The sequence below is a fragment of the Aristolochia californica genome, unplaced genomic scaffold (genome assembly GCF_029961685.1).
Source record: "Aristolochia californica isolate CCGP_79_NKW_82.1479 unplaced genomic scaffold, dmAriCali1.0.hap1 SCAF_14, whole genome shotgun sequence".
In the NCBI taxonomy this organism is placed as follows: domain Eukaryota; kingdom Viridiplantae; phylum Streptophyta; class Magnoliopsida; order Piperales; family Aristolochiaceae; genus Aristolochia; species Aristolochia californica.
In genome coordinates this window covers 24,979,892-25,003,492 of record NW_027181815.1, presented here as the reverse complement: position 1 = coordinate 25,003,492, position 23,601 = coordinate 24,979,892, and the positions used below count along the sequence as shown (strand labels likewise).

General features: G+C 40.8%; 2 pseudogenes; both read right to left on the bottom strand.

Moving 5' to 3' along the window:
- LOC137950112 (probable beta-1,3-galactosyltransferase 2) overlaps window positions 1–19,080 on the bottom strand; it is a 30,088-nt pseudogene extending 11,008 nt beyond the window's left edge.
- Window positions 1–23,383, bottom strand: part of LOC137949444 (GDSL esterase/lipase At1g09390-like) — an 84,466-nt pseudogene extending 61,083 nt beyond the window's left edge.
- Window positions 23,384–23,601: the final 218 nt, after the last annotated feature.

Genomic DNA, 23,601 nt, shown 5'->3' with positions numbered 1-23,601 from the left:
GGAATCGAGGTGCGGCGGTGGGGAAAGGGTTGATGTAGAAAGGAAATGACGGGGCGACGGCGTGATGTGGACTGAGGGGCTTTGGAAGTTGATGAGGTCGACGGCTGTGGATTTGATGGTTGAAAAGGTGATTTTTTTATGTGTAAGAGTATGGTGCGGGGCTTGAGGTTGCCAGATCGTAGGGGCATTGAAAATGTCAATGATTTGAGAGGGTGATGATGGATTTTGGTAAATGGAGAGGTAGGTATGTGGCGGAAAGTTTCTTTTTTTGGTTTTTGTTTCGAGGTGAGGTAGAGTTTGACAGTGATGGATGTGAGCAAGGGGAAGTAATAATCCCCTTGTTAGGATGTGTCTGTACATCGGGTTGAGGGATCCTGTCAGATTTTGGATTTGGGGAGTGGTGTATTGCAGGTGTTTTGGAATTGGGGATTGGCACTGTGGCCAAGGGCGATTTCAGAGATGGGATTTTGTCCGCGGAGGCACTTATGTGGATAGGATCTTTTTCGGCGGAGGCAGTGAGAGGGTTACTGTGAACTGGTGTTGATTGGACTGTTCCGGGATATGGGGATTGATTTTGTGTGGTTGGATTTTTTTTTTGTTTTTTGGGAACCCATGTCCGATTGAACTCCGAGTGCTGCTTCCGAGTCAGCAACTGGCGGATCGGCTGAGTCTGGGTTGTGTTTCGTGAGGTTTCTTCCGAGTTAGCGGCTGGGAGGGTTTCCAGATCTCCGAATTCCATGGAGACCCAAATCATGGTTTTTCCGCAGGAGATGAAAAAACAGTAAACCACTTACCGGTGATTTTGGCCGGATGAAAATTTTTTCTTTGTGAAGCTGCATTGGCTGGCTTTCGGCCAAATAATCTCTCCGAATTCTTTTGTGAGGCATTCCAGAGTATGCCGGCATCGGATTTCCACCGGAAGACCTTTGACGATCACCCATTGCCCCGAGATGGGGGTTGTGAGTTCTGGGCTCCAATTGGTCATGTGGAGGATCGTTGAAATAGTCTCTGCCTTCAGTGAATGTAGTCTCTTGCGGTCCTCCGACGAATGGCAGTTGATGATCCAGCTCCTCTCATGAGCTTTGATGATGGCTGTGAACTGATATTTCGTTTTTGTAGCCATTCTTGGAGTTGTCTTCTGGTGAAAAAATTTTCCGGGTCTTCCAAAAGGACTGCCAAGGACATTTTGCGCTTGCCCTCAGTTTTAATGTGGGCTGGCAGGGATATAGAGAATTGGTTTTTTCTGGGGTGAGAATTGGGTGAGTGGTGTTGGTGGTGGTATTGGATAATTGGTTTCGCAGACCTGAGTCTTCTCTGGTGGAGGATCCGGTGGGAGCAATAGAGTTGTCTAGTGTGAAGCGCTGGGTTGTGAGTGGATTTTTGGTGGGGTGGCTAGCTGCTGAAGAATTTGATCAAAGCGTTTCCAACCCATTATCATTTGGCCACGTCTTTGGTGGATGACGCAATGAAGAAGTCCTCCATGATACTGGCTGTGTACTTGGAATTCCAGATCGCCGGTGAGGAGTGATCTGCTGTATTTTCTTCCCGTGTTTCCTACTTGGACTTTCCTGAAAATGTCTAGGAAAAAACTGACTGCAGAGATCGGGAGAGAGATGTATGATTTTTTTCCCCCTCTTGTGCATGAATCTGGATGGCCTCCCCACTCTTCTCCTTTCTCTTTCGAAAAGTCAGCTTTGCTTTTCCATTCCGGAATTCGTATCTGGTCGGATCCTCCACAAGGATCCTTCGGCGTGAGGATTTCGAGATTACAGTTTGCCATCTCTCGCCTGAACTGTCTTCAGAGTCAATAACTTCCTTTTCCCTCTTTTCTTCTTCTTCCGGTTGTCTACCTTTTCGTTGTTGCTGCTACCGGTGCTGCTTCCCCAGACTGGTTTGATCTTCGCCTCTTCCTGGGTGCTGTCCTACTAGAGGTGCTGGATGAGAGGGAGTGGTCGTTGAGTGGGAGTTACTTCGTTCCCCAGATGGTTGGTGGGAGGAAATTACTCCTTGACCGACCCCTCGTCCAGCCATCCAAATATGATGAATTAATCTGAACTATACACTAATTATATCCTAAATTATCAAGCAATCATTTGATTAACTACTTGCACAACAGAAAATGTCCACTCTGGATTTTACCGTGATACTTGCCTCTCTCGAGAGCCACGTAACCATGAATCCGATTACTCAATCCTTGCGCCTATCCCCTCTCGGGCGCATAGAGTGAAAGACAGAAATCGGATTAAAATACCAAAATCCAACCTAGATTACAATCCTACCCTAATTATCTAATTTAATCAAATATCCGAAAAACAAATATTCGATAAACATTAATTCTCAAATCAAATTTAATAAACATTCAAAACCTAAGTTCAAACTATAGGAAAATTAAATTCCAAAATGATGGATTACTCCCCTTCTCCTTCCTCTCGCTCGGGCAGCAAAGGATCGTTCTCACGACTGCAATTTCCAGAAATTGATGGCTTCGGGTTGCAAGAGCGAGTGGCCGGAGGTAGAGACGACGCCAGCGAAGAAGGATAGAAACCCACGGACGGAGGTGACGACCGGCGAAGAACGAAACGGAGCTGAAGTCCTCTAACCGGCTCTCTCGAGTCTCGGTCGGAGTCGGAATAGCTCCGGGAATGGTCGGAAATAGGTAATCGACGCCGGAGGATGGTCGAAATGCGGAATTGGCACCGGAGGAGCCCTCTCGGGTCACCTCGCGGCCTGGCGAGCAGAAACTGGCACTGTCGAACTCGCCGAGACAGAGACTCTCTCGAGCTCTCCTCGGGTCTGTTCTCGATTGCCGGATGGTGGCGTGGCGAACGAAGGCTGGAAATCCTGTCGGGCCTCCCCTGTTTCGGTCGACGGTCCCCTGTTTCAGTCGACGGCCTCCTTGTTTTAATACGATTTGCCCTAAAAAATCACCCTCCTTTCACTAAGGGCATTTTGGTAAATATTTCCTTTTCCACCAAAATTCTCCTGAAATTCCATAATTGAATTCATAAAAAGCATTTCAGGAAGAAATAAACCCTAAAAGCAATGAAATATAATTCAGGAGAGAAAAATATGCAATATAGACAGTGATTAATGCCAAATTCAATAAATGCATGTTTCATTTGAAAACCAATAAATAACCACCTATAACACAATTATAAGGGTTATTTTATTATAATTAACCTAGTTCTCATGTCAGAATATGGCATCTATCAGCTATGCAAGGTGTTGCAAAGTACACTAGGTTTTTAAGTCATCCGGTGATGTCAGGAAGGCCTAATGGTAATAGAGTTTCCAAATCCTTTAAACAGAAAAACTCTGTCATAGAGCTATTTCTTGAAGCTTCCTTTGAAGTCTTCTGATCATATACTGTAGTAGAATTTCTCTACGGGTTAATCTCCACCATTCAATCCGATATGCTCGATAAGCTATATCGGTTTCATTCATTGGTCTGAGATTTTCTCTGGCTTGCCAATTTTGGTCTTTCATTGATCGTACCAGACGAATTTGATCTAGTAGTCTTTCTCTACAGATCATTTTACAAAGCTAAAAGATTTAGCTTTTGTTTGATTTTCTCGATCTTGCATCTAAGGTTGTAGATGCGATCAGTATATCTTTCCCGAAAATAGTAATACCATACCATTGCTGGGATTGTATTATCTTTTGGTTGAAGAGTATTTCTTTGGAGTAAAGCGAGGTCAAGGCTTTCTCTTTTTAATTTTAAACGATCTAAAAGTTTCTTTTTATAGATCATTCTGGTGTCCAAGGTGTAAAAGGTGTTTTATACCTTGATGGACCTGGAGAACCTAGACGTTCTTTTGAACCTAGATGTTCTTTTAATGCTAAGACTTCTATTAAAAGTTCTTGCATTTTATCTTTGTTTAGATTATCTAAACTTTGTTTTAGTTCTATTAAATCTTTGAAGAAAACAGGACTATTTCCATGGTCAATCTTTTCTAGAATATTTTCTAGGATGTTTTGACACTTTATTATTTCTCTATGTTTATGTTCATCATAGAGGAAATATATTTTCTGTTGGAGGTTCTCAACAGTTTTTTCTAACCTATTAAGGGTCTTACCATAAGACTCTAAGGTTTGATAGGAATTGGTGACGATGTCACTATTTCCTATTGGTGGGCCTAAGGCTTTATATGGGTTATGTGCCATCATTGATGTGAAGAGGAACATAAGTATTGGGCCTTGGATTTCCTATTCCTTCGAAACGGGAACTTTTTGAGGTTCTACTTGTTGAGGTAGAGGGCCTATCCTGTTCGATGGAAAAGCTAGATCTAGTGTTTGTGATCACTAGTTTTCCTTCTATCTCCTTTATGGTTTTTCGGGAGAGGGGAAGGTGTCTGGATGCCAAAGGTTGGACTACCCATTCTGTTGGCCATGTTAACTCTCTGGGGTCGAGTTCTTCTATGGTCAAGTTCTTAGAATAACCAATGTTTTTGGCTAATTCTGTATAGATTTTTAGGGACAAGGTATCTTGGATGTGCTTGTCTTCTAAATCTATTTGTAGATTGGGCCATGTTGTAAAGGATACTGGGCCTAATCCTAAGTTAGCTCTAACTCCTCCGAGTAGGGCTTTTTCAAAAAATTTCTTCACAGAGTTATCTACTATAGCTGCTATGAAGGGTAAATTCTGATTGATTCGTATTAAGGGGTCTAATCCTATACGAACTAGTCCATAATGGACATATTTGAATCTTTTTAGCTTAGTTAAGTCAAATTCACTTAATAATTTGTAGCAAAAGGTACCTGAGCCGGTATCCTGTATTTCTACAAATAATTCCTTCTAAAAGACGAAAGATTTCTTTTGGAATTCAATCCAATCTTTGTTGTAGACTTCAGTTATCCTAGGGATACTAATTGTCCACTTTTGTCCATCCTACATAAGATTAGGATGTTCATCGTATTCTCCCTGTGTTTCATGATGTACATGAACACTGTTTTGGAGAGAAGTCCATTCAATTCCTATTTGTTCAGACATTTAGGAATTTTAGATGAGTTGAGGTCTCTTCTAATTTTTGGAATAAGATTTCAATCAGTCGTTCCAATTGATACAAGGTGATGAAAGGAGAGATGTGTTGTATAACTAGTTCTCTCAATTCCTCATTTTGAGTTAAGGCACAGATGTCTCATATAAGACGACCTCTATTTGTTCCTTGATGAGCTTTTACAGAAGCTATTTTGCAAATCACTTCTTGTAATTCTTTTCTACATGGTTTGTTGTTAACCATTTTAGTTTTCACTTCTCGAATAGGTTCTAAGATCTTAGAGTGATTTATTTCTTGATCTACATAGCTTTGTAGATCTGTAAGGAAACGTACGATCTTCAGTATTTCCTATTTTAAGTACCTCAAGATGGGCATTAATTCTTCTCTTGAGTTTCTGTATTTGTTCATTGACATCATTTTCTATTCCTACGCATAGGAAAGCAACGTTTTCTGTGGTGTATTTTTCCCAGCATCTTTTCTTAAAGAAGTTGTGATGCATATCACCAACTAAATCCATTATATTATTTAATATTGGATTATTCTTATCATGCCATCAATGTGGATAGCCTATTATGGGACAAACATTTGTGTGTCCAGTTTTTAACACGGTGTCATAAGAAGGACCGTTGAGTTCCTTCTGACCTACCAGTTGGGGTCTTTGGTACATTAGTACATTTGTAGTATACAATAGTACATGGGATGTGACTGGTTTGGGTCGTAACTGTTTGGGAGTATGTATACCTAAACAGAAAGAATTAAAGTTAAGCTTTGAATTCTTTGACACATATAGGCTCAAGTCTAATACTTGGCTCTGTAGGACGTTTAAACCTAAGCTATGATACCATTTATAAACACAACGACACACACAACGGATTATGGTACCGAAAGCACGAAAGCTCTGATAGCATTTTTTACACAACGACACACACAACGGATTATGCTACCGAAAGCACGAAAGCTCTAATACCATTTTAACACAAACAGACACACACAGCGGAATATAGGGTGAACCTAGGGATGAGGGCAACGGAACTAGAATCCTAGGGATCACAACTACACACTGACTACAAGTAGCGGAAAATAACAATGACTAACACAATTTTATTCCGGTAGTTACTCTTCATACATCCTATCATTTCACCATCATATTACTCCTGCTTCCTACCACATGTTACTGTTATGTACTCGTTTGTGTCTATATTCATAGCTATTTAATAAGCCCAACATGACTTCTGCTGCTACTAAGAACTTCTTCGGGGTTTGACCCTATTCCTGCCGTCTTACTACCACGTGGGCAATCTGTCAATGCGGTCCTCACGGTCTCCAGAGGGCCCCTAGCCGTTCCTATTAACCGTTGCGGCTCCATGGCTACTTCAGCAGGGTAGAGCACAGCTCCATTTCGTTTTCTACCTCGAAGCGTAGCCGAATAATTCCAAGTCTCTAGCTTCTGTCCTATTTGGCACTATTTCGATACTATTTCTTTTTGAAGAGTGAACAGTAAACATGAATAGTAATCATGAATAGTAAAAATGAGCAGTACTTTTGAGTAGTAACTTTGGAACAGTAAAAAACAAACACTGTGGAGATCATAGATATAGATGTGGAACATGAACAGTGATAACAACAACTATACGAATCACAATATTACAAACATGCGGAAAATATAAAAACATTGTTTAAACAAAATAAAACAACTACATACATACCCTTAACAAAGGGAGAGAAAAACTACTTATCTACATAACTCCCGAAGTTACCGACCGTACCATCGGTCGGTTCCCTCTTCTCTACTCAGCCATAACGGTTGTTAAGTACATACCGTGCTTTAAGGAACTTGCCGAAGGATGCTCGCCGGAAATCGCCTTCTTCTTCGAAAGAGTGTTTTTCGAATGTCCGTCGGTTTTTTAATGTCTTAACCGCTGGAGGAGCTTCGAATTTATAGCTGAAGATCTTTCATTTCTTCCGCTTTTACCCTTTATTGAAAGGTGTGTATTTAAAGACATAGGGTAACTTTTGTCTTTTTGGTTTTTCATTTTTGCCCTTGCATTGTTACCTTTCGGCACCGAAAGCAGGGGTAGAAATGTCTTTTCCTCTTGTGACGTCATGATGTTGTCGTGCAGGAATCTTTTGTAGCCACCATTGTTGACTTGGTGTAGCCGCCTTTGATGACTTTTGTAGCCGCCTTTGCTGACTTAGATTTCATCTTGGGCCTTAATGGCTGCTGACTTGTCTGATGACATGGCTGCTGACTGCTCATTCGGACAGCTGCCTTTCTGAGCACAATCTACAGGTGTGCTCCTTTGAAAAAGTCTTCTGGGCCATCTGGCAGAAGTTTTCCTTGGTTGCTTTGCTGAAGGGGATGTTTCCTCTGAGGAGTTTCTTCAGCGTTGCTTCGAGACTGGTCTGGACAGGTGCTGGAGTCTCTTTATAGCTCTTCGAGACGATCATCAGTGGGACAAAGGTCTTGTAGACAAAGCTTTTCTTTTTCTGAATCAGCTGTTGTATGAGCTGTATCAGGTTCTTGAGCCCGTGAATACGCCTGGTTGGCCAGACTACTTCTGGGCATGACTTGGCTTTTGGAACATGTCTGGGATCATATTTCATCTTCGCGTCACCTTCTTTGATGCCTTCAAGTGTCACGACAAAAATGCTCGAAAACATCTTTGTGTCAAGAACAATTTCAGCAATACAGGAAACGAAATGAAGTCGAATTCCTTTACTCTTTGTTATGGAGATGAGACTTTTGCAAGCCTCCATAATCTCTTTTGGCATTTTCTCCAAAACTAATAAGTCGGTGGAGTGAAGTACCATCTGTTTTATGAATCCATACAAATAAAGCATAGATGCATATTTTGAGTCTATTCCATGACTCAGCTTTACTTGATTCCAACTGTTGCTAGACTCAGTGGTGAAGAAGGGAGTGTTTATCCCTTGTCCAATTTGTTCAATTGAATAGTATGATCGGATTCGATCTTTGAACGAACGTTGTCCACCTTTTGAGGGCGTAGCGAGGGTTCCTCAGACATAATGTCCGAAAGTTTTAAAGGTTTAAATTTCTTTAAAAACTCAAACTCATTAAAACGTGTTTCATCTGGTTTATTTAGGCTTTTCAACCTTGTAAACTCAGACGGGGTAACCAATTTTGTCTTGAATGATTTCTCATTACTAGACAAGTCCGTTTCCATCAGGGATGGATCCGTTAAGACTTCCTTTTCAGCGCGAGACTGACAGGTAGAAGTCCTTGATTCCGATTTCATCGAAATCGTTAAGGTTTCCTTTCACGCTCTTGACTGGTAGGTAGAAATCACTGATTCTTGGCAAAACTCAGAAAATATGAGTGACTCTTCAGGCACAACCTTTGCCTAATCGATTTCTTATATTCGGTTATGCTTTTAGCCTTCCCGATATATAACATGGCAGCAAGCGTGGTGATTTATATCGCACTATTGTCACTATTGTCATAGAAAAATTTCTCTATTACTGCATCATGCATTTATAGAGAACTTGATAAATAACTTGATACTCTTACCACTCGAAGAATTTTCTTGTATTATAGACAGGTAAAATGGATCCACTCAGCAACACACTGACGGACCTAGCAGCAGCAATTGCCACACTCACAGTATTGCTCTCAACCCTACAGACACTATTCGACAGTCTTTTAGTTCTCTCAGAACGAGGAGACATACATGAGAATTGTGCCCGATACGGGTTAAGTGGAGAACTCTTACAACTCAAGGTTAAGGAATTAACCGAAGAGTTAAAAGAACTCACCAAAAGGCATGATATGCCAAGCTCCTCCAGGACTTCTACCGGATCTCCATTGCGAGAAAAGGAAGCCACAACGTCAGCTAATCAGCAGACGAATGACTTTAGTGTTTTGATAAACACAGGTCGACCCGGGATTTCCACCGGTCATACCAGGCATGAGAAGGAAATCACAACCCAGTCTTCTTTGAAGGTAGGGGAATCAAGGATTTCTACCTGCCAGTCTAGAGCTGGAAAGGAAACCTTAATGATTTCGACGAAATCGGAATAAGGGACTTCTACCAGTAAGTTTCTAGCTGAAAAAGGAAGTCTTAACGGATCCATCCCTGATAGAAACGAACTTGTCTTGTAATGAGAAATAATTCAAGACAAAATTGGTTACCCGTTTGAGTTTACAAGGTTGAAAAGCCTAAATAAACCAGATAAAACACGTTTTAATGAGTTTGAGTTTTTAAAGAAATTTAAACCTTTAAAACTTTCAGACATTATGTCTGAGGAACCCTCGCTACGCCCTCAAAAGGTGGACAACGTTCGTTCAAAGATCGAATCCGATCATACTGTTCAATTCCAGAGATGGAATGAACAAATTGAACAAGGGATGAACACTCCCTTCTTCACCACTGAGTCTAACTACAGTTGGAATCAAGTGAAACTGAGTCATGAAATAGACTCAAAATATGCATCCATGCTTGATTCATATGGATTCATAAAACAGATGGTACTTCACTCCACTGACTTATCAATTTTGGAGAAAATGCCAAAAGAGATTATGGAGGCTTGCAAAAGTCTCATCTCCATAACAAAGAGTAAAGGAATTCGACTTCATTTCGTTTCCTGTATTGCTGAAATTGTTCCTGACACAAAGATGTTTTCGAGCATTTTTGTTGTGACAATTGAAGGCATCAAAGAAGGTGACGCGAAGATGGAATATGATCCCAGACATGTTCCAAAAGCCAAGTCATGCCCAGAAGCAGTCTGGCCAACCAGGCGTATTCACGGGCTCAAGAACCTGATACAACTCATACAACAGCTGATTCAAAAAAAGAAAAGTTTTGTCTACAAGACCTCCGTCCAACTGAAGATCGTCTCGAAGAGCTATAAAGAGACTCTGGCACCTGTCCAGACCAGTCTCGAAGCAATGCTGAAGAAACTCCTCAGAGGAAACATCCCCTTCAGCAAAGCAACCAAGGAAAACTTCTGCCAGATGGCCCAGAAGACTTTTTCAAAGGAGCACACCTGTAGATTGTGCTCAGAAAGGCAATTGTCCGAATGAGCAGTCAGCAGCCATTAAGGCCCAAGACGAAATCAAAGTCAGCAAAGGCGGCTACAAAAGTCATCAAAGGCGGCTACACCAAGTCAACAATGGTGGCTACAAAAGATTCCTGCACGACAACATCATGACGTCACAAGAGGAAAAGACATTTCTACCCCTGCTTTCGATGCCGAAAGGTAATAATGCAAGGGCAAAAATGAAAAACCAAAAAGACAAAAATTACCCTATGTCTTTAAACACACCTTTCAATAAAGGTAAAAGCGGAAGAAATGAAAGATCTTCAGCTATAAATTCGAAGCTCCTCCAGTGGTTAAGACATTCGAAAAACACTCTTTCGAAGAAGAAGAAGAAGAAGGCGATTTCCGGCGAGCATCCTCCGGCAAGTTCCTTAAAGCACAGTATGTGCTTAACAACCGTAATGGCTGAGTAGAAAAGAGGGAACCAACCGATGGCACGGTCGGTAACTTCGGGAGTTATGTAGATAAGTAGTTTTTCTTTCCCTTTTTAAGGGTATGTATTTAGTTGTTTTATTTTGTTTGAACAATGTTTTTATATTTTCCGCATGTTTGTAATATTGTGATTCATACAGTTGTTGTTATCACTGTTCATGTTCCACATCTATATCTATGATCTCCACAATGTTTGTTTTTTACTGTTCCAAAGTTACTATTTAAAAGTACTGTTCATTTTTACTATTCATGGTTACTATCCATGGTTTCTATTCATGTTTACTGTTCACTCGTCAAAAAGAAATAGTATCGAAATAGTGCCAAATAGGACAGAAGCTAGAGACTTGGAATTATTCGGCTACGTTCCGAGGTAGAAAACGAAACGGAGTTGTGCTCTACCCTGCTGAAGCAGCCATGGAGCCGCAACGGTTAATAAGAACGGCTTGGGGCCCTTTGGAGAACGTGAGGACCGCATTGACGGATTGCCCACATGGTGGTAAGCCGGCAGGAATAGGGTCAAACTCCGAAGAAGTTCTCAGTAGTAGCAGAAGTCATGTTGGGCCTATTAGATAGCTATGAAAATAGACACAAACGAGTACATAGCAATAACATGTGGTAGGAAGCAGGAGTAATATGATGGTGAAATGATAGGATGTATGAAGAGTGACTACCGGAATAGAATTGTGTGAGTCATTGTTATTTTCCGCTGCCTGTAGTCAGTGTATAGTTATGATCCCTAGGATTCTAGTTCCGCCGCCCTGATCAGATTAACCACCTTCCAACATACTATTTTTGTATAAAATAAGTATGAATAAAAGTCCTCTATACATGATTACTCAAATTCACAGGCATAGATTGATGAAATTGTGCAATTTTCAACCCTACCCTTTTAAATCACTCACAAAATATGTATAATTTGATTAAAAATTTTAAATTAATCTATCCCCAAAATTGGGTATAGAAGCAACACATGATTCCCACCTGGCGACTGCTCTACATGAAGATACATTTTCCAGCTCTTGGAAAAACACAAACATCTATTAAAAAAATAGAAATCATACCTCCAGAATTTCTCTACTATTTGTCACTGGCTTATTTGTATTGTTCTCTAATATCATATGCCGCTACCATTTGGCACATCTTTTATGATGTGCCACTAAGCAGGAAAGCCACCACTCCAATTCTCTTGCTGCCAGAAATCCATGTCTTTGTCAGAATCCACGGGACCTATTATTTCTGCAACCCCAAAAAACTGCCCACTTGCATTGACCTTCACAGGAACCAACGACTTTCTGACTCGATCAAAGCAAATAGTTTCCAAACCACACATTCAGCATATTGAAAACAGGTGCCCAAATAGTTACTGACAAACAAAAGTTTAAATAAGGTTTACTCACCAAGAAGAAGAGAAAAACGGGACAAGTTCCTGGGTTCCCACAAAATATTCTATAAGTATCCTCAAAAGCAGTATCAAAGTTTTTAATTTCCAGCAGGAGTGCCAGACCCCTAGTGCATGGCAGCCACCCATCTTTGTATTCTACTCTTTCACTGCAATAGATGTTGACCATTTATTTTCCAACCCACTTATTCTTGGCCCCCGATTCACCTCACCAAATGCATGTTAACCCGCATTTATAAGCCTTTGCAACTTCAACTTTTCAACATTTTTACAAAGATGTAAACATACTACAAGACCAGGCAAGCTGGCATATGATGGCTGATGGCCAGTTTAAAGAGACACCCAAACAATAAGAATTTTTCATAGATAGACGAACTCTCTTTTCATTTCAAAAAGAAACAACCACAAAAACAACTTATAATAATAACAATAACAACAACAACAACAACAACAGTTCACTTTTTCTCTTCCAACTCTATGAATAGACAAAACGTAGATAACTAAGTACAATGTCATACTATGGTACAGGGACAGCTAGCTATAAATAGCATCACAATTGATCATGTAAAATTGTCAACCTTAACTATCTAATTCTAAACTCAACTATGCCTTAGTTCAGATCAACTAACTTGAGCTCAATTCTATAAGAATTTCAATACATAGGTTACAAGAAACTCGATCAACAAGAGAGTCCATGCTTGCAAAAGCAATACTGGGTAATGGTAAAGTACCACAATAATACCTCTTGGACTGGATGGTTTCTAAAAGATATTGTTCTTTTGGGGCAACATTTGTATTTACGCCCTGATTAAGGGCACCATTTTATATAAAAATAGCATGAGAATGTTCCTAAATGTGTGTGATAGAATATGGCTCCAAGTAGGGGGGGCATCGAATCGAGCCGAGCCTGAACCAGCATATGTTCAAGCCGGGCTTGATTTAAATATTTCGAACTCGAGCTCGAGCCGAGCCTAGCCTCGAGCCTAAAATTATAATCAAGCTCGAGCCCAATAATTTTAACCGAGTTAGAGCTCCAACCTACATTTACAACTTTGCATAAAATACATGTCAAATAATTGTTACTTCAAAAGCACACATGAACTAATTATTTTCTTTGAAAGTTACTTCAGTAAAGCATGACAGATACTGTGCTATCATATTTCTCCAGGGATTTAGTGGACAAATATGTATTCCTCTATATATTGAAGACCCTTTCTACATTATGTGGGGGCCAGAGAACTTAACCTGGAGGAGTACCACAGCATAGCCTCCGATAGTCTATGTGTTCAACATCCAATCCAATAAACCATGCTCCTAGTGTGACGTTTTGATTTGTCTGATATTATAGCCAAAATATATAAGCATTCATCAAGAATAACAAAATAGTTGTAGTTCTAGGACAAATAGAAGCAGGCTTACCAGTTTATTGATATATAAGTGCCTAAATCTTTGGAGATTGCATACAACTGCCCAGTAGCATGTTGGAAATACTTGTTGCCCTCCTCACCAAATTTCCAATATTCTGGTTCATGGTACCTCACTCCCCTACAGCACCTCAAACAAGAAAATTATAATTATTTCAACCTTTCCATCGTCCAATAAATTTGAAGCACTTCAAGTCAAGATGATTTACGTTTGGGCAAGAACAGGACCAGACTTCATACATCCAATATAAACTTGAGTCTTTGATCGGTGTCTCACCAGTGTTTTTCCAAGTGTTGCTGCAATTATTCAAGAGCAGATGTAGTTACATGTATCGAATGAAGGATCAAAAAGAGAAAAATAATTTGTTCCGTTCCAAAATTTTTATCAAAAGGATTTGGACGATGCTGCAGTCAGGAAATGGAGACAGAAGGAAGCATATAAAGGCTCCTCTCCCAAAAATAAAATATATAACAAAAAATGAAAAAACAACATCTGCAGATATTCTTTACCTATATTTACGTGGACATCATCATCAACCTTAACATAGAAGTCTGCATCACATGTTGCCACAGCTGTTGCAAAATATGCTCTTGTTTTGGCTGATAATTCTAGGTATCCTTCAACATGTTCCTGCAATAGTAACTTTGTGATTATGGCACAGAATGCAAAGTCTTATTTACTGGGTCCCCACCAAAAACTAACCTGAAAAACATGAATATTGGGTACCTTGAGAAACAGTCACATGAAGCATTACATGGACAAGCCAGGGAAATCGAGTACAGGATACTAACAACAGACCACCTTCAATGGCTGTGATAGACTGATCATGGAAGCAAAACTTCTCACATATGTGCTTTTAGAAAAAGGACATTCAATTTTGAATTTCCAGGCTGCTTCTTTCTTTTATACCAAAAAATTTTTGGCCATGAATCATATGGTCAATACAATCCAACCAGAGATTTCGAAGACATGAGTGTATTCAGAAGATGAAAGTTACTGAAGTAAAATTTGCATGGGTCAACTTGCGACTCTCCATCCCTAAATATTTAGTACACTGATATCTAATAAGAATCAGAAAGTCACATTTTAAAAAAAATAAAAAAAGAAAAAACGAAAGACAAGTTGAACAACAGCAAAGAAAAAGAACCTGTCTTCGAAAGAAAAAAACAAAAGAGCATTACCAGCCTCGTGAAATCACCATGTTTTCTATCCTCTGTTCAACTGCTTTGTCCAAGATGCCTCCAGATGTGGCACTGAAGTTAAACTCAACTTTTCAGTACCAGAATACTGTACTTTGGAGAGAAAAGATGAATGCCATATTGAGATTTATTTAACATAAATGGCAGCTTAATTTTGACTGCAGGTGATATCTGATAAGCAATTGATGTTTAAGACAGACCAGTCAGCTCAAACCCACATATTGGTTGAATGAACACAATAAAAACAGCCAAAGTAGGGAAGGAAGGAGGGGCTGGTAGGGGGGCGCAGGGTTTGTGTGCATCCCTGAAACTTTGAGAACCCATGTGTTTTGCCTCCTTTCCATCAGGATTGGCCACCCCACCCCAAAAAGAAAAAAGAAAATCAACCAAAAAAACAAGAAAACGAAAATCCACTGCCATTCCAACAATATACACAAGAACTAGTGGATATTAAACTTGGAGCAAATGTCCTTCCCTAATAGAACATAGGCATAAAAAAAATAACATCATTTCCATCAGTCATTTCCATCAGCAAGCTAGTCATTCATCCAATAATAATACAAAAGCTTCTTGCAAGAACAAGTCATTTTCCTTTTTTCTTTTATTTATTGGAAAAGCAGTAGCAAATTTTTCATACCTGTGACCAATAAAAAAACGTAATATAATGCCCTTTTCTTCCTCAAGCCTCTTTCTTTTCTCACCAATTTCATTTATAGCAGAATAGTCAGAGACAGGAAATTGAAATTTCACAGGGCAAGAGTAACGAGCAAATTTATCCAAAAAATGAACCTTGTGGCATCCATGTTGCTCGAACCAAATCCCTTCTTTTTCGGCTGCTAAAGGCAGTATTGATTCCAACAACCATCAAATATTTACGCTTTCGAGTGGAGTCAGCTGTCTTTAAACTTTCTGATACAGGAGCGGCATTGAGTATCGATTCATTTGAAGCCTTGTAGCTGCTACTTCTATTTCTAAATTTGAAATTGTATAATCTAGTGTTCTGCAAATCCAATGGTGAGAAAAGTAACTTACCTTGGGCCACAACCATCTGCAACTAGCTTAAGCTTTTCTCCTTCAATCCCATTTGTCCTATTTACTTCTTTTGGTTCTGTTGGTTCAGGTACAGTCCACATTCTAACACTTAGATCTCTCGGTTCTGTAGAGACGCGGGGGGGGGGGGGGGGGGGGGGAATGTAGAACCCATATGAACATGGAGTCTGCAGAGATTGCAGCTAAGAAACTCATGGGGTTGGAGCCTAAAAATTTTGGACCTTATGTTCTGTTCTCACAAATTTATGCATAAAAGGAGAGGTGGAAAGATGTTGAGGACCTCAGGCATTTAATGAAAGTGAGGAAGGACCCTCCTCAACGGAACAGTTTGCGGTTACTTTAAGGGATCCAAGGGAATCAAGCAGGGAGACCCCTTTCCCCTTTGCTCTTCAATGTGGTAGCGGAATACATATCATCTTTGATCTATTCAGCCAAAAACCTGGGTTGGCTCCTCCCCACGACAGACTGTGCAGCCTTTGATGTGTCGATCCTTTAGTTAGCAGACGATACAATTTGCTTTGGGGTTGGTACTATGGATCAAATTCGAAAACTGCGTGCTGTATTGGGACTATTTGAACTGGCTTCTGGTCAGAACATTAACTGGAAGAAAACCACCCTCCTAGGCTATCATATTAACTCACTTGTACTTCAAGGAATGGCTGACTATTTGGGAAATTTGCCAGCTACATATCTTGGACTACCACTCTTTGACTCTCAACCTTCGGCAACGCTTAGGTCCCCCCTTATTGAGAAATTTGAGAAGAGACTAGCTACTTGGAGGGGCAAGCTTTTATCTACGGCTGGGCGGTTCACTCTCCTCAAGTCTTTTTAGCAGGGCTGCCAAACTATTTATTATCATTCATGCACTGTCCGGCCTCAGTTTGCAACAGGATTGACGCCATTCGTCGACATTTTCTCTGGAGAAGATCAGAGGACACCTTCAGATACCATTTGGTGAGTTGGAAGGATATTTGCATTCCCCGAAATCGGGGTGGTTTAGGCATTCGGCCTACAAAAGAGATGAATAATGCCCTTTTGCTCAAATGGATCTGGAACTTCAACATCAAGCATAACAGCCTAATGGGTGATATGGTCAGGTTCTATCTTCAACCTTCGGGTGCCTGGTGGAGGGAAGATGGCGCTACTCGGCTCCTATCCCCGATATGGAAATCAATTCAAAAGTTTCTCCCAATATTCAGAGATGCAACTTCCTTTCACACAGGCAATGGAAGGACCCTCCTCTTTTGGTCGGATGAATGGTGTGGCCCCCACCCCCCTCTCCGAGGATTTCCCGGGGCTCTCTAGGGTGGCGAGGGAGCTCTCTTGATCAGTGGCTGATTCTTGGAGAGATCGCTCATGGAGTCTTACGCTTCGCCGGGGATTAAATGATGAGGAAATAACTGTTTTTTGCTCTCCTCTCCAGACTCAGCAGCACTACTATTCGTGAGTGCTTTCTTTTGAACACCAGTTGACAAACTAACATGGAAGCCCAGCATTAATGGCCGATTCACAGTTGCATCCGCCTACTCTCACATTAGAAAACAAGATTACAACATGCATGAGCACAAGGCAAACCTGGCATGGAACCTCTCAACACCTAATAAAATCAAATTCTTCGTGTGGACAGCCATCAGGGAACAGATCCTCACCTCTGACAACCTCCATAAAAGAGGTTACACAGCCCCCGATCGCACTTGTGGTGTGTGTGATGAGACAGTCAAGCATGTTCTCTTACATTGCGATTTTTCATAGCAAGTCTGGATGAAGATATTTCAGAAGATTGGTCTTCAAATGGGGCTACATCAGGACCTTTTTGGCACCTTTGAGCTAGTTGTGGGGATACACCTTCCTAAGCTGGGTAAGATAATTCTCTTGGCATGCCTTGCGCATGTCCCATGGTGTATATGGCTAGAGCGAAACAACCGGAGATTCAACTCCAAGGCTAGCAAACTGGATAATGTAGTTTCTCAGGCAGTGGGCCTTATCTCGAGTTGGCAACATTCAAGGAAGGAGTTTGCTTCTCTATCAGGTGTCTCCCTTCGAGAAAATTCGGGTTTGATAGCGCACATGGTGGACCCCCGTAGGAATCCGGTTATGGCCACTTGGATCCTCCCCCTTACAACTGCATCAAACTCAATTTTGATGGCAATGCTTTAGGTTGTCCTGGGCCAGCTGGAGCTGGTGGTGTTTTCAGAGACAGCACTGGAGACCCTATTCTATCCTATGCGGAGCCGGTGGGTATTGCTGATTCAAATACTGCTGAAGTAAGTGCTCTTTTGTTCGACCTCCAAATCTTGAAAGAGCGGCTCCATGGCAAGCTGATTATTGAAGGTGATTCAAAGACTGTCATCAACTGGTGTTCAAAAGAAAGCTCCCCTCCTTGGTGCCACTGGCCAATCACTGATTGTATTGCACATTGTGTCATCTATTCATTGTAATTGGAACCACGTTCCTAAATCAGCCAATTCTTTGGCTGATAAATTGGCAAAATTCGGAACCTCCCAACAATCTCTCATTGTTTGGGAAGGTTCAGCATCATTTCAAATAAAATTCAGCATCATTTCAAAAAAATGAAATTAAGGAAAGTGAAATGGTCTCCTGGATGTAGCTGGATTGATGTGGAGAAGGAGGTTCATTTGTTTAACAGGAGGTGATGTTGTGGCAACTAGGGGGGTCATACAATGTGAATTTTAGAGGTGGCATTGAGCCAAACCGACTTCCAAGCAGCTCAAGCTAGGCTAAAAAAAATGTTGAATATAGTAATGAATCGGTTCACGAGCCGACAAGCCGAGCTTGGAAAATCACGAGTTCAATTTGTTATTCAATAGAGCCTTATTACAAATCTGAGATCAGGTAAAAACTGAATTGAGCATTTTTTTTAGTCGAGCTTGAGCTGCTTGCAAGTCGATTTGGCTCAATGCCACCCCTAAAATTCACATTGTATGACCCCCTTAGGTGCCACAGCATCACCTCGTGTTAAACATATGAACCTTCTTCTCCACATCAATCCAGCTAAAACCATGGGACTTCCTCACTTTCCTCAATTTCATTACATGCCTTAGGTCCTCAACATCTTTCCATCTCCCCTATGATGCATAAATTTGTGAAAGCAGGACATACGTCCAGAATTTTTAGGCTCCAGCCCCATGAGTTTTTTAGCTGCAATCTCTGCAAACTCCATGTTCATATGGGTTCTACATGCCCCCAAGAAGGAGCCCCAGACAACAGCATCAGCCTCGATTAGCATATTGTTGATTAAATTCATTGCCTCACTGATACGTCCTGCTCGGACAAGAAGATCAATCATGCAAGCATAATGTCGAGCTTTTGGTTCTAACTTGTAATAGGAAACCATCAAATTGAAGAACTCTCTACCCTCTTTAACTTTGCCAGTATAGCTACAAGCTGAAAGGACACCCACAAATGTTATATCATCATGAAGTAAACTTAATGCACACATTTCACTGCAAACTCGTAATGCATCCTCTCCCAGGCCATGCTGGGCATACCCGGTGACCATTGAGTTCCACATCACAACATCCTTTGAAGAAAAAATTCGAAATATTGTCTCTGCTCTAATAAGATTGCCATACTTAATATACATAGTAATCAGAGCCGAAGCGACAAACACCTCGGTGTTAAATCCCAGTTTCACCACCTCAGCGTAAATTTTCTTCCCGTGATCAAGACAAGCAACAATGTATCTAAAGCTCTCTACCACAACCAAGCAGATCCCTAACCAAGTCCCACCAGCTCCTTATCCACAGAGATTATCGGGCCCACCTTGGAACTGTTTAGTAAGGTTCACATTAATATTCCACTTCTTGATGCGATTAGGCAAGTCCCTGGTTATGCCCGATTTTTGAAAGACCTTTGTACACAGAAGAGAAAACAACATGTTAACAAAAAGGTCTTTCTTCTGAAGCACAACACTCCTCGTAAAGTTAAAGATCCTGGATGCCCCACAATTTCATGTGTCATTGGTAAACACACCATCCAGAGAGCTCTTCTTGACTTAGGGGCAAGCGTGAATTTGCTTCCTTTCTCTGTGTACCAGCAATTAGGATTGGGGGAATTGAAGTCTTCCCCCATAACACTTCAACTAGCTGACCGTTCTGTCAAGATACCACGAGGCTTAGTTGAAGATGTTTTGATAAAAGTGGACAAATTTTTGTTCCTGGTTGATTTCATTGTTCTTGATACAGAACCAATAGTCAATGTGACCAACCAAATTCCTGTCATCCTAGGACGTCCCTTCTTAGCCACATCTAATGTTGTCATTCATTGTAAAAGTGGTGAGTTGGAGTTGTCTTTTGGAAATTTTAAGGTCACGTTGAATGTGTTTAATGTCGGGCACCATCCACTTGAGTCTGATGATCTGAGTCCTGCATTTAAGATAGAGACTGTTATGATTGATGACGAATCCACTCTTGAATCATATGAGTCTTACATAACATCTTTAGATATGGACTATTTTGATGAGGAAGCATATTTCCGAGAGGTTGAATCTTTACTCAGTTTTGTACCTCTGTTGGAGGAAGCTTATGAGGTTGTCACAACTGATCATCCACAAGATCTTCATCTCGACTTGGACAAACCTCTTGAAACTCCCAAAAGCCACTTCCTCCCACGTTGAAGTATGCGTTCTTGGGGCCCATGAACTCCTTGCCAGTCATTATTGCCTCTGATTTGAGTACTGAACAGGAGGAACAATTAACTGAAGTTTTACAAGCACACAGAGATGCATTGGGGTGGACTCTTGATGACTTAAAAGGGATTAGCCCCTCCATATGCATGCATCATATTCATTTGGAGGAGGGGATTAAAGCCTCACGTGAGATGCAACGTAGGTTAAATCCCCATATGTAGGAGGTTGTGAGAGAATAAGTCATCAGGTTGCTTGTGTCAGGCATCATTTACCCTATTTCTGATAGCACCTGGGTGAGTCCAATTCAAGTTGTCCCTAAGAAAGGGGGGATAACGATAATGAAAAATGAGAGTGGTGAATTGATTCCCACAAGAACTACCACCAAGTGGCGTGTCAGCATTGACTATAGAAAACTTACTAGGAAGGATCACTTCCCACTACCTTTCATTGATCAGATGCTAGAGCAATTGGCCGGCCACAGTTTTTATTGCTTCTTAGATGGATACTCCGGCTACAATCAAATTCCCTTTGCTTACAGACGCATGCCTTTTGGTTTATGCAATACGTCGCCCACTTTCCAACGGTGCATGATGAGTATCTTTTCTGACATGATTGGTGACTTTTTAGAGCTCTTTATGGATGACTTTTCTGTGTTTGGCTCTAGCTTTGAGACATGTTTGCACAATCTTTCACGCGTAATGTCCCGTTGCATTAAGTCCAATTTAGTCTTGAATTGGGAGAAATGTCACTTCATGGTAAAAGAAGGAAATGTTTTAGGACATGTAGTGTCTGAGCGGGGTATAGAAGTGGACAAAGCCAAGGTTGACCTAATTGCCAATTTGTCACCACCTACTTCGGTGAAGGGGGTGCGTTCTTTCCTTGGCCAACCTCCATGTTGGGTTCTATAGGCGCTTCATTAAGGACTTTAGCAAAATTTCTCGTCCTTTGACGAAGTTGCTTGCTCAAGATGTTGTTTTTGCCTTTGATAGTGCGTGTATTCATGCTTTTGAGACACTGAAGAAATGTTTGTTCACTACACCCATTGTCCAACCCCCTACTTGGTCTTTGCCTTTTGAGTTGATGTGTGATGCCTCTGATTATGCATTGGGGGCTGTTTTGGGGCAAAAGGCGGATAAAATTTCCTATGTCATTCAATATGCTAGCAGCACTCTTCATGATGCTCAATTGAATTACACTACCACTGAGTAGGAGTTGCTAGCTATTGTGTTTCCCGTGAACAAATTCAGATCATATCTGTTAGGGTCAAAGGTTATAGTGTTCACTAATCATTCTGTTTTGAAGTACTTATTATCCATCAAGCCTCTACGATAGACGAGACAATTCTGTTCGCCGGAGACGAAGACGAGACGCACCGATCACCGGAAAAGGAAGCCATGTTAGGAGGTACGATTTCGGTTTATGAATTTCATATATGTTTTTGAAATTCATTAAAGTTTTCTTCATGAGCAACATCTTCTTACGAGCAGGAGAGTAACGGACAATACTTTCAGACCGCCAAACACACCTTAATGGCCCCTTTAATTTCTTCAACGACGGATGGTGTTTTCTCGAGAACTTGTTGATAACTCATGTTAAAGAAGGCAGCCAAGAGGTCATTCTGCCCAATGTCGAATGTGTAATGTGCATTCTGGAACACATCAGCACCAATCAAGTGTGGTGAATCTGAAGCAATGTTCAATACTAAATTAGAGAAATGCCAAATGCCGAAGATAATGTACAGAGATGCCTGCAACTTCCTGAATAATAAATGGAGTGTGAAACTGCAGTTTCACACCTTCTTAGGCATTTGTAGCAATGGTAGTAAAATAATCAAGCCACAGCACACAGTAATTAAATGCTATTAGAAATTATTTTATTACCATGACAAAATCAGAAAATATTTTCAGGATTAAAAACAAATACCTCTTGCAAGTTCGAGGGAACGAGGTTTAAATCAAAGGAATTGGAGAACTTGGATATGGAAAGAAAAAGGTTGGAACTTGGGTAGGGTAGCAGAGCCAGCAATAGCAAAATTGGCTCCCTGTGAAAAATCCGATCCCAGAGCTTCTAAATACAGGCTCAAATATTTCATACTCAAGCTCCCACCTGCAGAATACGAGGAAAGCTTAACAACCCTTTAACGAATAAATCACTCCAAAGTTTAAACAATGTTAAGAGACAGGAAGACAATACCATTCGTCTGGATCATAATCCATGCCAGGATATGTTAGACTACTGAGCTTGAGACATCAAACAGCGAGCCAAGACCAAAAATAGTCTAATTTAACATTATCATGACAATTCCAAGGCCAAGGCCCATTGTAAATTGCTTGTCTGTTTCAGAACATTTTCTTTTACAGTACGGGCACTCCGTCTTGAAATTTCAAATTTTCCAGTACGCACAGAATAAACTATAAGAATTCCTTTCTATTTAAAACAATACAGTACTTCCTTAGTTCCTTTTAAAGTTGAAAATTTTGTGAAGAAATAAAAGAAAGATCTTTCCTTTCTTTTCGTAAAAAGTGAAAGAACCATTTCTCCCCTGAATTCCTCTTTCTTAACCTCCATAGATCGCCAAATGAGTATTCATTTTCGCCTTTTCATTAAAAACCAGAAATGCAGCGGAGGGGACTGGTGATCCCATTTAAGAGATAAAGAAGAGAATGTTCCTACTTCCAATCATTTTTTTTTCTTTCTTTTCCTATTTGCAAATTGACAGTCGACTATTAACTGATAACCAACTTTAATTTTCCCCATTCAATAACCCGTCAGGGGCGTTTTAGTCATTTGACTCTATACGAAAGCGAAGCACGAGAAGAAACAAAAAATCGACGAAGCACCCTCTCAAACTCCCTGCGATTCGTAAATCTGAATGTCAAAAACAAACACTAAAATTCGTCGAATTCCCCTAATCAACAGACATTGCAAGAGATAATCGTGAATACTTACACACAAGGTCGATGATCAAGCGATCATCGCTCAAACGCCCAGTCGATCGACGGAAAAACTGACGCCCATTAGGAAGATTAATGGGGTAGCCGAACCCCGCCATGAGACCTCCAATGTCCAAGTTCGAGTCACCGTAGTTGAAGAGTATGGGCTTCTTCAGGCATCTCGTTTTGACTCCAGTAAGCAAGACAAGCAGCAAAATAAATGCCTCACGAACAACAACCATTTCTCTATCCCGAGGAGGAGATATCGGAGAGTTTTGAGACCGAGTGAATAGTGTTATATGCTTTGTCTCTCACCGAGTTCATCTCATCAAGCCACGAATCTCATGAGATGTGACGATAGCATTCTGCAAGTCTGAAAAAGACCGAAAACGAACTCGAAAAAGGAACTTTTATGACATGATCGCAGTAAATTTTGCGAATCCGTCCTGGAAACTGATTA